This window comes from Quercus suber, unplaced genomic scaffold (genome assembly GCF_002906115.3).
Source record: "Quercus suber isolate HL8 unplaced genomic scaffold, Cork oak 2.0 scaffold_168, whole genome shotgun sequence".
In the NCBI taxonomy this organism is placed as follows: domain Eukaryota; kingdom Viridiplantae; phylum Streptophyta; class Magnoliopsida; order Fagales; family Fagaceae; genus Quercus; species Quercus suber.
Window position 1 is genome coordinate 150,768 of NW_027069628.1, and position 15,833 is coordinate 166,600.

The following is a 15,833-nucleotide window of genomic DNA, read 5'->3' on the forward strand; positions in this document are numbered from 1 at the left end:
CGACATTTTAAATTGAAATGTATGGTACTCAAAAAGCAAAAGCCTAAATCTCAATGTTGAAATATCAAAAATTTCAAGCACCGATCTAAAAAATGAGATGTATTGTTCAAAAAGATCAAATGTTATTATGATTTGTGCAAAAGCCAAATGAAAAGCTTCTAAGAGTTATAATCATTTTCTTGTGGGAGGTCATATATGCTCATTTCTATAATTGAGATTGTCCACTTGTCTCAATATTGATTGTGTATGATTTGATTGAATTGATCATTGAAACTTCACTCTGGTCTAAGGACTATTCCACATTTGATACTCACCCACAACGCACAAGACTTTGTTCAAATAATGCTTATCTCATTTGTGTGATTGTACATGTTCAAATGTGATGTGTATGCTCAAGTACTTGCTGATCAAACCCAAAAAGATTTTTTAGTGTTTTATATGTTTTGAAAGTGTTTCTATACTTTCGTGCTTTTAGTTTTTGCTCAAAATGAATTTTTGTGTTTTTTTTTTCAAAAACTGATTTAGAGTCTATTTCGTGAGAATCTCGCGACTTGGAGCTACCTGCGAAATGTGCTTAAGGGAAATTAAAAAGTCACTTTTCATACAGAAAATCTCACTACTGCCTTACAAGTATTTCGCAACCAAACTCTTCTCGCGAAATGTTTTTAGGCAAAAATTGGAAAATTTTCAATTTCATACAAAGGTTATCACGGCTGTCTCGAGATTGTTTCGTGACTAAAAGCTTCTCATAAAAGCTTCAGTGTGTTCGCGACTAATATCGCAACTGCCTAACCTGCGAAAAATGCATTTTTCCAGTTTTTATGAAGCAGATGTGACAGTTTTTCAAAATCACTTCACTTCCCTCGCACTGCCTCTCTCGATCCCCCTTCAACCCAAATCTCATTTTCTTTCAAAAACCCATCTTTTTCAAGATAATATCTACTCAATCACTTCAAGGTATGTGTTTTTAACACTCTTTTCATCTTTTCTTCTTAGATTATGCAGATTTTAGCTTAGGGTTTTGAAAATTGGGAATTTTCGAAGAAGGGGTTGGGATTCTTATTTTTGTGGAAAGTTTTTCAAAATGTTGATTGGGCTGAGTCCCATTTGATGTGTTTTATCTATGTTGGACCCATGTGGCATTCTAATCATGTATTGAGGCAGATTTCATCCTGTTCATGCATTGTTCATCGGTGTAGTGCACTGTTGCATGTTAGGTGTTTAACAAAATGTCCATGTGACATTTTTGTGTTGTAGTGGACTCAAATGAGTTCCATTGCTTGGGTTACTCTTGATTAAACATGTTTGACATGTTTTGGTCAATGGGTGTGTGTTTTACACACTTTGCCCAATTTGTGCCTTAATGCCATGCCATGCCATGCATCACTTAGGCACACACTAGGCACACATCATGCATCATCTCATGCACACACATGCACAGTTGATGCACTCACATGCTCAGTTGATAATATTCTTGCATTTTGCTCATGTTTACACCGTTTATCATTGATAGCATGCTGTTTTAACTTTGATATGTTCAGTTTTAAGTATTATTACTTTTGTTTTGGACTAACTTGGATCTAATCAAGTTTTGTGGTATGTTCTGCTTGTTTTTCATTTATTTCCTTGCTTTGTGTACATGTGCAGATGTCTCCTACCAAACATTCAACAACCAAGAAATCCTCCAAGCGCACTTACACGGATTTTGACAACTTCAAGTCTGCTAAGGCAGATATGGCTTACAATGACTGCTATAAGCGAGCCACAATAATTATGTAGAGAATTGTCCAATTGGATACTCTTGGAGACACTTTCATTCCAGATTCAAAGTCCGACCAGTTCTAGCCTCTTTGACCATTCCGGTCAAAAAAGGGGAGAAAATTTTGAGGGGGAGCTTGCATATTTAAGGGGGAACAAAGCATAGACAGAGTTTAGACTTAGATACATTGGTTCATTCAAGCGGTTTAACTTTACTTATGTTTGAACTATACTGTTTTAGTATTTAACTCTTGGGTAGTTGTCTTTATTGCTTTTATTTAAAGTTTTGGTACTCTGTTTTTAATCTCAGTTTATATTCAGTATTTGTGTTTATCTTAATGCTTTGTAGAATTTTTTTTTTTTTTGGTACTTTTAGATGTTAATCTTGAGTACCTCACTCTTGTTCCCTTAGTAGGATTTTGTATCCTAGATGCAAATACTTCGTGTATTTTGCATCAGTTGAGTGTTAGACATGCAATTGATCCTTGTGATTGTTCTTAATTGCATTGCGTGTCCGGATGAGCATTTACTAGCTAAATGTTCATTGTAGTCATTTTTTAATGACTGGTCTTGTTTGATCAAGATATGCTTATATGTTTTTATAGTGTTTACAAACTTGATCACACTTTACTTACTCATGTACATACCATGTATTCAACTTGTCATAAGTTTAATGAAAGTTTTGTTTGTGTGCAAGTGTTTCAGGTTATAGGTATATATGTGCAAGTGCTTCACAGCTTCTAAATTAGGAGTGAGTGAGTTTTGCCACTATTCACAAACTCATGTTTAAGTCTAGAGTCTGTTTTAGGGGATTTGTCACGGAATAGCCAAAGGGGGAGATTGTAAAGTTGTAATTTACAACTATATGTTTTGTTGGCGTTTATTCCATGCCAAATTTGATTATAACTTATTCAATCTTTTATACCCTATATTTATTGTGGGATTTCATTGTAAGGGTTGTGTGAGAGAGAGAGAGAGAGTGTGTGTGTGTGAAGACTCAAGGCATGAAGACTAAAGCTGTTTTCACGGGTAGCTCGCGACTAAGCATCCTGCAAAGTAAAGCATGTGTCCTACACATGACTGGAATGCGAAGAGTTAGGACAGGATGGAAACAGCTGTGTTTTATGAGTAGTTCGCGGGTAAGGCCTTCACGCGAGACACCCGCGAAACATTCTGTTTTGCCAGACTGTAATTTCTGATACACACTCTCTATGCCTACACTATTTATACCCACATTACCCCCAAATGTTGAGGAGTGCTTCTGAGAGAAAACCCTAGCCACAAACCTTAAGAGTTAGAGATTGTTATACCCACATTTCTCTACACAATTGCTTGTGAATTTTCCTCGACTCTTACCTCTCCATTTCCATACCATTGAAAGGTTGATAGCCCAAACACTTACCACACCCTTTTAGAGTGTTCAGTGAGGTCTTGTTGCTGTTGGGAAGCATTAGAAGAAGTCAAGGATGTTAAATGCAATATGGAGCTTGTTGTGGGATCCGGAGAGCTAGACAAGACACGGTTTCGAGAAACTGTGTTGGAGTAGGAGTTTGGAGGGCTTAGGTACATAGGTTATATTAGGCTTGGAGGGTTTCTTGCTAACCCATGTATCCCAATTGATTGTTTCATGAATCGATTTTCGCTTGGAGGGCAGTAGAGAGGCTTTTTCCCTAGCTCTTTGGTTTCCTCTTCGATAACACATTGGCATGTGATCTTGTGTTTACATCTCTCTTCCCTACTCTTTTACATTTCATTTTATTGTTGTGTTGTTATGATTATGGATTAGAGTAGCTTGTTTGTTTATCCGCTCTCATTTACACTATTCCGCACTTAGTATTAAGTTAGTGTAAAATCTATCAAGCCGTAACTTTAATTTGGGGGTTTAAACAGCTCTTGTGTTTTCAACAGATTTTTAAGTATTCAGTCTCTGATGATTGAATAATAGATATGGGGTTTAATTCCTGCTTATACAAAACTGATTAGTGTCATGAATTGATAATAAAAAGTTATTATTAATAGCAGATTCCATAGGTCGAAACTCTCTCTAAAAAAAAAACCTATTGAACTAAGCATGGATGATAAATATAACATGATAATCAAACAAAGAATATTAAATGATCCTCGGGTGAAAATAACCTTTCTATGGCTAGTGCTCAAATGATCCCCGAAGAATAAATTGTTGAAGTACAATATGACACACTTAACCACCTAAGTAGTTTTTCACTCTTGTACCTAAAGGCTTTGAGTTTCCGCTAGCAACCGATTTTGCTGAAGTCCTTTCTATATCTTACTCTCCAAGCCAAGCCACGATGGCTAAAATGGAAGTTCTCCAATGATTCCCACAACACCAATTCACACACAACACTCAAGTATAGTAATGGTTGTGATTAGGGATGAAAACCTGTCAAGGATTTGGCCATGGTGAGATGGAAAAGTAGATAAAATTGATAGTGTTTGAAAGCTCAAAAATGTGTTGAAAACACAAGAGCTGTTTAGACCTCTAAATTAAAATTACGGCTTGATTGATTTTACACTGACTTAAAACTAAGTGCGAAATAGTGTAAAAGCGAGCAGATAAACAAACAAGCTACTCTAATCCGTAATCTAAGTAACACAACAGTAAAATGGAAAATAAAAGAGTAGGGAAGAAAGATGCAAAGACAAGATAACACGCCGATGTGTTATCGAAGAGGAAACCAAAGTACTCGGCGAAAAACCTCTCCGCCGCCCTCCAAGTGGTAATCAATCCACTAGACAATCAGTTGGGATACATGGGTTAGCAAGAGACCCTCCAAGCCTAATCTACCTGATGTACCTAAGCCCTCCAAGCCTCTACTCTAACAAGGCTTCTCAGAATCGTGTCTTGTCTAGCTCTCCGGATCCCGCAACAAGCTCCATGTTGCATCTGCCATCCTTGGCTTTTTCCAATGCTTCCCAGTAGTACCAAAACTTTACTTGACACTCTAAAAGGGTGTGGTAAGTGTTTGGGCTATCAACCTCTCAATGGTATGGAAATGGAAAGGTAGGAGTTGAGGAAATTTCACAAGCAAATGTGTAGATAATTGTGGGTATAACAATCCTTAACTCTCAAGGTGTATGGCTAGGATTTTCTCTCAGAAGCACTCCTCAACATTTGTGGGTAATGTGGGTATAAATAGTGTAAGCACAAAAAGTGTATATTAAATTGGACAGGCTGGCAGAATAGAATGTCTCGCGGGATGGCCTTACCTGCGAGATACTCGCGAGACACAGCTGTCTCCATTTGGCCTGACTCTTCGCATTCCAGCATGTGTAAGGCACATGAGTTACTTCGCGAGATGCTAAGTCATGAGCTACCCATGAAAATTGTTCAGTCTTCAATTGCTTGAGTCTTCAAACTACTCTCTCTATCACACAACCCTTACAATGAAATCCCACAGTAAATACAGGGTACAAAAGATTGAATAAAATTACAATCAAATTTGGCACAGAATATAAGCCAACAAAAACACATAGTTGTAAATAACAACTTTACAGTGTTTGGCCCTTGGGTATAGTTCTCTCCACTCTCAGATGTAGGAATAGTTTGGTACTGCAGAGAGGCATGTAATTGAATTTTCTCAGATGCAATCAACTTGTGAGTTCAAATTTCCCACAAGTTTAAATCTTGATTGCTTTTCACAAGTCTGCCAAGTTCCAATTTCACGAGTGTGAATTCTAGTCTTCTGGAGTATTACTTTTGACTTTAAACACCTAACCCAAATACAAATGGAACCCACAAATACAAAAATACAAGGTCTTTGAACTAAAGTACAATCAAGTTTCACACTAAATATGCTAACATCATACATTTATTTTGGTTTTTTTTTTTTTTGTATATGAGATTATATGTTCTCCTATTTAAAAAAATATGGTTTACTAAGATTCTAATGGAGGGTTTTAATATGGAATGTTATTTTCTTTCTCACCTTAGATCTTTTTACAATCTACAGTTAAAAAGAGGTGCAACATTTGTGAAGTTACACTAAGTGTAACTTGAACTCATTATATATATATATATATAACTAAAGTGTTAAAAAAAGTAAAAATAAAAATAAGAGTCATTTGACTTTTGGTTAAGTTCACAATTATCACTGAACACTTCAATTCATATGTATCAACTATAGATTTCTATTTTTTTATTTCCTAGTATTTTTCTTTCTAACATGGCTTATGTACATAGTAAGATAAGAATACAAATTATTCTTACTACGTTTTGTGTTCTACTATATGTTTTACCAATTATAGTTTGCTATGTGTATAATTTTTTTTTTCCATTTTAAACTTTGGTTAATTTATTAGGAAAGTCAAATATGTTAGGTTCTAAAGATTTAAGATTAAATGTTTAGAATTTCAACTTGTATGTGTTGGGAAATCGAGAACAAAAGTATGTTTAGAATAGGTGTTAGATATTGCTCAAAGTTCTATAGGTCAAAACTCAATAATGTACAAACTGCAGGAAAAAGAATTATTTTTTTGTGAAGCTTGACCGATCTAATTGTGAAGCTCGATTGATCGAAAATTGCAGAAAATGAATTTTTATAGAATTTTAAACAAGTCCAAGCCCACAAAAATGTTTTAGTTTCAGTCTAACACTCCTACTTATAAAAGGAAAACCCTAACTATGTTTTGAAGACTCTTGGAAGACTTGTGAGTTACTCCTATGAGATCTGAGAGGTTCTGTATCTTCTAACTCTACTAGCATCTACCGGAACAAGATCTACAATCAAGTGCTAGTGGAATTTAGTTGCTGCAAAGATCAATAAGTCATGATCTGAAACCTTTGAATGGGATCTCAAACTCACAAGCGTGGGTGCTTGTGTGGTGCATATCCAAGAGAGAAGGAGTCTGCAAATTCGGAACTTGCATGTGGTCATGTAGTAAGTTATAACTAGAGGTACCAATAGGTTTAAAGTTAATTTTTTTTGTAAAAAGTTCAACTCTTTTGTAGTGGATTTATTTTATCTTGAGGATAGCTAAGTCAAATCCTCCCCAAGTTCTTATCTTGAAATAGTTGGTTTCATTAGTTTTCTTAGGTCATCATATCATGGTGCTCTTTAATTTCTGCTACTATGCATGATATGATTTATTATTGTTTAACCTAGATTTGAATAATTAACCTAAGTAATCACTTGGTTAATATATTAGGTTAAACAATCTGGTTTAAGGGGTCTAAACGAACAAACAAAATAAATATATAACAAGTTGTGAATGGTGAAATATAAAGTGAAACACAAAAAATAATATAGAATATTTGTATTGGTAAGACAAGGACTCTCAGAAAAATGCTTTAACTCTTTGTAAAAACCTTTTCTTTCTTAGCTATTATATAATTCCAATCATTAATAAGCAAACCTGACATTGCCTAGGGGAGTTTTAGTAATCTATAAAATTTTTGTACATGCCTTGGTCACTAAATTCTTATACTTATTTTATGCTTCAGAAGAATCAAAATTGGTGGTTACAACTGCTAGATGAGGTAATTGGATATTGTCCTAGCTCCATCTTCAGCTATTTAGCGAGTAGTGCTGCCAAAATTGATGTGGGTGAAGAGGTTTACAGCTCAGAATCGACTAGTCATCACACAAAGACTCAAATGGGGAGTGGCCAATTTGTGAATGAAGGCTTTGGAAAAGCATGTTATATTCGAAATATTGGATATATGGATAACAGTGGCAAGTTCAAAGACGTTAAGGCTCATAGTCTGAATCTATTTGCAACAAGACCATTTTGCTATAATGTAGAAATATCAGATATTATGCACGGTAGCTTTGGAACCCATATCTATTTCAGGGGGTCCTGGCTATTCACAACAATGTGCAGAATAGCAAATGGGGAAAAAATCATTGTAATTAATAAAAGTTCATATATCAGAGAGATATTAGTGATAAGTATATTATTAGCAACACGGTGTGTTATACCATGTTGTATATTCTAGAGTGAATGCGGAAGAAAAAGCATAGAATAGGGCACAATAACATGAGAGTTACGTGATTCAGCCTTGTCAACCTACACCCACGAAGGAATCCCTTAAAGGCTACATCTTTATTGTATAAGAGTGTAGTACAAAAACCTATGTTATAATGAACTCTAACTTGAGTATATATAGACGATTAAATCCTAGACTACCAGTACAAGTAGGATTGGGATTGAGCCTATTACATTGAGCTAATATGTCTAATATATCTCTAACACCCTCCCTCAAACTCAAGGCAGAAGCTCAATGAAGGCTTAAGGTTGGATAAGAATGAGAAGATCACTTAGAGATGTCTTGAAGAATGCCTTTGAAGAAACCACAATGAAGAATGTGCCAATTGACCAATTTTGGAGCTTCAAATGAAGAAACAGCATCCAAAATCGGAATCTACGCAAAAAAACTGAGCAAGATAGGCCCTTTCAAAAATTTTGACTTTTGGTCAAAGATCAACGCAAAAGTCAAAGTTAACTATGGTCAAAGTCAATGGCTACATGGTTTGGGTCAGTTCTGGGTTTTATAGGTCGGGTCATGGATCGGGCTATAAAGCCAATGACTTATCCAGATGATGTGGCACTGACGTGGACTAGGACTTGCGTGGCTGATGATGTGACATGCTTGCATGTCACTAACGTGGACAGGATGACATCAACATGACATCATCAAGTTGTTTGGCACGTGGAAGGCACGTGATGGCATGTACTGGCGCGTGGTGGCAAGATAAATTCCCAGGCGGTGCGTGTGGGCGCGTGTCGAAGAGATCGGCTGCTGAACTTCTTGGGTTTTACAGAGTGGCGTGTGTAACCTCCTTAATCCTACCTAGGAGTTTGAGAATTTTGGCGACACATGTGGGAGCTACTGGAGTCGTTGTCTGCACATGGTGGTGCATGCAGCTACTGTTGGTGGTAGAGTTTCTGGGTTTTGGTTGCGGGAGGTCATGGAGCATAACTGTGGTGTTGGTTTCATCAGGTGATGTTCAAATTTTCACAAATCTGATAGAGAGAGGCACGAATTGCTTGGGCTTGAGGATATGGACACCGCAGTGAACCATGGTGGTTGTGTGATGTTGTGGAGTCTAGATCTAGCAGACAAGCATGTGTGACTTCTGATGGTGGGTTGCATGTGAGAATCTTCTTTGCTTGCTAGAGATGTTTATTTGATGCCAAGAATGAAGTTTGGCCTGATACCATGTGGACATCTCTGGCGTTCTTCCACTGCCCTTGCCTTCATCCGGTAGTCACTGTTAGAAGCGAGTCACTGCTGTCACACCCACAATCCCTGCAACTTTTGGATCTTTTCGTTCCATTCATCCAACTGCCAAAGCAAAGGCATAGAGTGACTGAACAGCCAATCCCGAGAAAAACCTAAACAAGAACAGCCAGAACGGACTTGACACGTGCCCACATGCATCGCTTAAAGCTTTTGATTGTCGAACATGTGCTCCACGAGCCACCAAAAGTGCACACGCGCTCCATGCACTGAACACCAAGCCTCCACGCGCCTCCACGAGTGCCATGTGCCTAAGACTATAAGCATCTGTCCACGTCAACCCCAGGATGACATCATCCTACACACGTCAGCATCTACGCCATCCGCCTACGCCAGCATATGCCAGCAGTTGACTTTGACCGTTGACCACCACTATTGATCGTTGACTTTTTGACCAAAGTCAAAATTTTTCAACAGGGCCTATCTTGCTTAGTTTTTTGTGTAGATTTTGATTTTGGGCTCTGTTTCAGCATTTGAGGTTTATAAATCCCACTTTTTGGTCATTTTTTTTTCATTATGGCTCAATAAAATGAATGAGATATCATACATCCTATCACCATTATGTTGGATGGTCCTACTAGCTGTCATGCATGGTCTCAGAATATGATTGTCTTTCTCAAGGGTCCCAAACTATAGAGTTATGTGACTAGTTCAATTCCTAAGCCAATACCAAACCCTAAGTCAGCTACTGAAGATGCCTCCAAGACTACTGTTACAACAGATGATTATGAAGAACGCCTAAAGGAATGAGAGAGTATTTAGAGTAAGATCTTGTCTTGGTTTATCAATACCTCTATTCCCTTCATTCATAATCTTCTTCCTCATTGAAAGTTCAAAATGCATGTAAAAAACTTTTGAACGTTTAGACCCCACATTACAAAAAATCAATTCAAGCTTATTATCAAACAATTAATGTGCGGAACATGAACATAAGCCAAATACAAAATTGATAAACAATCTAAGCCAATTATAATCACATCCACAACAGAAAATAAAAGGCAAAGATAAAGGAAGAGAGATGCAAACACAAGGATAACACACGATGTGTTATCGAAGAGGAAACCGAAGCCCTCAGCGTAAAACCTCTCTGCCGCCCTCCAAGCGGTAATAATCCACTAGAAAATGTAGTTGGGATACATGAATAGCAATAGAACCTCCAAGTCTAATCTACCCAGGTACCTAAACCCTCCAAGCTTCCTGCTCTAACGAGGTTGCGCCGAACCTTTTTCTTTTCTAGCTTACCGGATTTCGCTACTAGACCATAGCATCAACCAATAGACATTGGTTCCTTCCAAACTGCTTCCTTTAGCACTAAATGTACCTTCTCACAGACGTGGGTGTGGTGAGATAAGGATTTGGTCAATAATCTCTCAAGCATGTATCAATGAAGTGGAAGAGAGTAGAGGAATTTGTAGAGTCTCTTAGGTAAAGATTGGAGATGAGGAAATCTTATTTTCTCTAGGGTTTCTCTCACAAAAATTCTCTCTAGAAGCTCTCTTGATTTCGTGAGTATAAGAGTCTATATATAGTGGCGTGTGTTTGGAATACGAAGTGTCAGTTTTTTGCCAAACAGGGTAACTTGGCGGCTTGGCCTTGTGGCTTGTCCAAGTCGTGAGTTCAAGTCGTGAGGTAACGGCCTGGCCAGTCTGGGACTTTTGTCCTATAGTGCGACAGCTGGCGCGACCCTTCAGCTCCCCTGTGTGCATCTCACGTGCCTGCAGTTGGTGGCTTGCCAGTCAAGAGTTAGCCGCGAGTCCTAGTCGCGAAACTCTACTTCTTTGCACAAACTTGAGCTTTTCTTCACACTCTCTTCACACATTACCCTTACTTGAATCCCACCTAAATACAGGGTTACTAAGTGCTAAATTACAAGCAAATTGGCATGGAATAAAGCCAACAATATGGTTGATAAATTTCAACCTTACACTCGTCTTGAGACTGCTGATGCTGCTTGGAAATTTCTGGCTGATCGTTATAATTGTACTAATGATTCAAGCCTGGAGTTCCACATTGAATCAAAGCTTTATCAAATGCACCAAGAGATAGGTCAATCTATTTCTGATTTTTATTCTCAGACTTATACTATGTGAGAACAACTCTCTACTGTAGATCCTCCACTAGTGTGTTCTAAGGACATTGGGCTCTTCGTCAAATATTGGGATCGCCATAAATTTATGCACTTGATGATGGGTTTATGTAAGGATTTTGAATCTACTAGGGCTTCTTTGCTTAGCCGGTCTCCTACTCCTTCTCTTGATGCTGTAGTCAAGGAGCTCATTTCTGAGGAGAACTGTCGGCCTACTCATCACATGTCATCATTTGATCATGTATTGGTTACACCATCTCCACAGCCTCCAATCGTTGCATTCACTGCTCCTCCACGAATAAATTTTGGGTGTCCCACCTCTTAGTCTTCCAAAGGTACTCGCTGCGAGTTTTACTGTGCCAAAGGCCATGACATCTCAATTTGTCACAAACTGCAGAAATTTATACAAGAGCACAATAAAGCTTCTCTTCCTTAGGTAGCTATTGTATGTCCTTTAGATCCATCAATTCCTACAAGTCCATCTTTGGCTTCCTCACTTACTACGGTATATATTAAGGCAGTAGTTCAGTAGGTTTTATCCCGTACTTCCACTGCCCTTTCTGTCACCTCAGGTAAAAAAACCTTGGTTTTTTGATACTGCATGTTGTAACCATATGACTCCTGATGAATCTCAATTTTCTTATAAGGCACCCTTAGAACATCCAATCACCATTTACACTGCTAATGGAACTCCTATGTCTGTTAGTCATAAAGGAACAATCTCTTCTTCTTGTTTATCCATTAATGATACTTTTCATATCCCAAAGTTATCCCTCAATTTTCTTTTTGTTGGTCAACTTTGTGAATTAGGCATAGATCTTCTATTTACTAATCATGGTGTGGATGTGTAGGATCCCCGGATGGGTCAAGTACTTGGGATAGGCCGTAAAGTTGGTCGCATATTTGAGGTTCATGACTTGAAGATTCCTTCACAAATTGTTTCTGCAGCTACTACCACTACCACCCCCTCACCTAATCTATGGCATGCTCATCTTGATCATCCATCCTTATCTCATCTTCAGTTGTTAGCTTCTGAAGGTCATTTAGGTTTAGTTTTATTTCAAAATTTTGATTGTACTTCCTGTCATTTTGGCAATCAAACAAAATTTCCCTTTAATAATAGTGACTCCTTTTCTTTGGCACCTTTTGATCTTATACATTCTGATATTTGGGGTCCTGTACCTGTTCCCACTAAGGGGGGATCTAAATATTTTGTCATATTTTGTGGATGATTTTTCTTGATATACTTGGATTTATTTGCTTCACCATAGGTCTGAACTTGTGTCTATTTATCAAACATTTCATAAAATTATTAAAACATAGTTCAATCGCATTGTCAAAGTCTTTCAATCAGATAATGCTCATGAATATAATGATAAATATTTCCTGTCCCTTTTAGATAGTCATAGTAACCTTCCTCAATGGTCTTGTCCTTACATCTCTCAACAAAATGGTCATGCAAAACAAAAACATTGTCACAATCTTGATGTTGTCTGCACCCTTCTCATTTCTACCTCTCTTCCCGAGCACTCTTGGGGTGAGGCCGCACTCACTGCTATGTACACTATTAATCATATTCTTTCACCAATTACACACAACAAATCACCATTCGAGATTCTCTATGGTCAAACTCTTGATTACTCCTCTCTTTGGGTTTTTGGTTGTGCTTGCTTTGTCTCTATTCCTCCTCATGAACGAACAAAACTCCAGCCTCATGCTTGTCTCTATTGTTTCCTTGGTTATGATGTATCTCAAAAGGGGTTTCACTACTATGATCCCATTTCTCATCGCCTTCGTGTCTCCGTCATGTTGAGTTTTGGGAACATCGTTCTTTCACGAGTCTTCAGTAGTTTCCTACGTCCTCTTTCTCAGAGTCTCCCATTTTTAATAATCTTTTCCTCCTTCTCTATCCTGAACTTGTGGAGGATTCTTCAACATTGGTTGCCTCTCCAGACAACTCATCTCCAGTTCTGTCCCCAGCATATGACCCGCCTATCTTGGATCCTATGGCACCACCCTCTCCTAAGTCTCCTGTTGGTCCTGAACTTCGTCATTCCACTCAGGTAAGCATTCCTCCCCTTATCTCATTGATTATCACTACTCTTTTGCTCTTGCCACCCTCTATAAACCTCACACATATCGTGAGGCCCATATTAAACCCTAGACTACCAGTACAAGTAGGACTGGGTTTGGGCCTATTACATTGGGCTAATATGTCTAATATATCTCTAACAATTAGAAAGGAAAAAACGTTTTGATTTCCATAATTATCACGCAATGTTGTGTGCCTCAATTATAGTTTCACTAATATCTTTGGAGGCACGGTTTTTTTAAATGAATTAGCAACTTTCATAATCAAACCAAGAAGAATACAAAATCCATACAACATTATAAAATAAAAAAAGGGTGAATTACTTAGTTGGTCCTTATCCTTTACACCATATCTCAATTCGGTCTCTAACATTTTAATTGCATTGATTTGGTCTCTAACCTTTCATTGTTGTGTCGATTTAGTTCTTACTGTTATTTATAGGATGGAAAAAATGATATGTCAAATGAAATAATAAAAAATTATTTTTCTTGCCAATTTAATTACCAACTGTGTAGCCACATCAGTTTAAATTATTTAAAAATAAAAATAAAAATTTTTGTTCACACGTGAGTTAGATTACATCTCTAAAACTTTCTAAAATCCCTAAAAGGCTAAAAACCCAGCCTAAGAACACCAAACATGCACTAAAAAAATTCTTTATTTCCAAATCCTCTAAATAATTAAATCCTAGAGGAATCAATGGAAGGTCGAAAACATCCAATACCTTCTCAATGGTAGTGGTGATGCTTGGTACGAAAACATCCAATACCTTCTCAACATATTCGCCAACAGTTCCAAAGGTCATGGCAATTCGGGAAGTTCTTTACTATTGTGGATTTAAGGCTGCAGAGGAATCAATGGAAGGTTGAACTAGCACCTTTGGCAACTGATATTTATTAGAATCATTTGTGTTCACGAATCTTCAATTGAGATTGCGGAAAGTTATTGTGAACACTTGCTTGTTGTTAATGCTTTTGTTGTTTAGCCTCTCCATTGCTTGCTGAGATCAGTGTTATGCTTGTGAAAGGTGCTGGTTGAATTATAGATGCAGCAGCTATGGTCCATAGCTTATGGATAGTGCATAGTCATGGTTGGCGTCGGTGCAAAGTTCGAGCTAGCTTGCGAGTCTAATCTTTTAGTTCTTGCCCACCTGTGAACATATAATTCGGGGTTTTTTTTTTTTTTTTTTTTAATGACGTGGTTAAAATGTTGGCAATTGGGATGGCAAGAAGAAATGATTTTATTCTTGCCCACCTGTGAACATATAATTCGGGGTTTTTTTTTTTTTTTTTTTTAATGACGTGGTTAAAATGTTGGCAATTGGGATGGCAAGAAGAAATGATTTTTTATTATTCTGTTTGATACATCTGATTTATCCATCCAAGAGATAATGGTAGAGGCCAAATTGACACGACATTGAAAGGTAAGGAATCAAATTGACACAACAAAAAGGTTAGTGACTAAATTGACATATGGTATAAAGGATAGAGACCAACTAAGTAGGTTATGTTGTATATATAGGTATACACATAAATATGTTGTAATAATGATGTTTGAGTTTGGAGATTATTGTTTCACAAAGTGAAAATTCAAGTTTTAGAATTTTTTTAAGTGAAATTCGAACTAAAAGATTTTCAATTGGTCAAAACTTTTGCTTGATCGATTGAAATGATGAAGAAAATAATCCTAGAGTCATTGGATGAGTCAATCGCTATTTGATTCCTATTCGATCGATTGAAAGGAATTCTCGATTGAAGAGGTTTTAAGCCTTGTGAACAGTTGTATGAATCATTTTGACTCTACATACATGCCTTTTGATGAAATATAACCATATGAGTATAAATAGAGGCTTATGTTCACTTAAAAAATAACACAAGAAATCCGGTAGCATTCTCTAGAATTGCTATCTATAGAACCTAACAAATTGGTTGTATCTTGGGGACTAGTTTACAATAACCATTTAGTAACAAGAGTGTGGGAGCAAATATTGTCTAAGGATAACAATTTTGTGCCTTCAAGTTATCTTTTTTTTTTTTTTTTTGTTTTGTCTTTGTGTTATCCTTGTTTTTCCTTTTACTACTTCGTGTATTATCCCCAACAATCTTAGACAATATTTACTATGATGGAAGGAACAAGTGATGTTTCAGCACTAAAGATGTTGAATCATGAACTGGTGAAATTGGATTGCTTTGATGGAACCAGTTTCTCTCGATGGAAAGACAAGATGAAATTCCTACATACTACACTGAAACTCTTCTATGTCTTGGACCGAAATTTGATGCCTTTTCTTACTGCAAGTGATGAAGAAACTGATGAGATAAAGGCACAAAGAGAGAAACGGGAGGAAGATGAACTGATTAGCAGAGGGCACATTCTCAATACTCTTTCGGATTGTATGATCACTGCACATGAATGAAGTCACTAAAGGAGATTTGGAATGCTTTGGAGGCAAAGTACAAAACTGAGAAAGTAGGTACGAATAAGTTTATTATTCAAAAGTACGTTGATTATAAAATGCTTGATAATATCTCAGTTTTGGATCAAGTGCATAAATTACATATAATGATCAATAAACTCCCTGATTTATCAATCAATATTCCCGAATCATTCCAAGTGGGAGCACTTATTGCAAAACT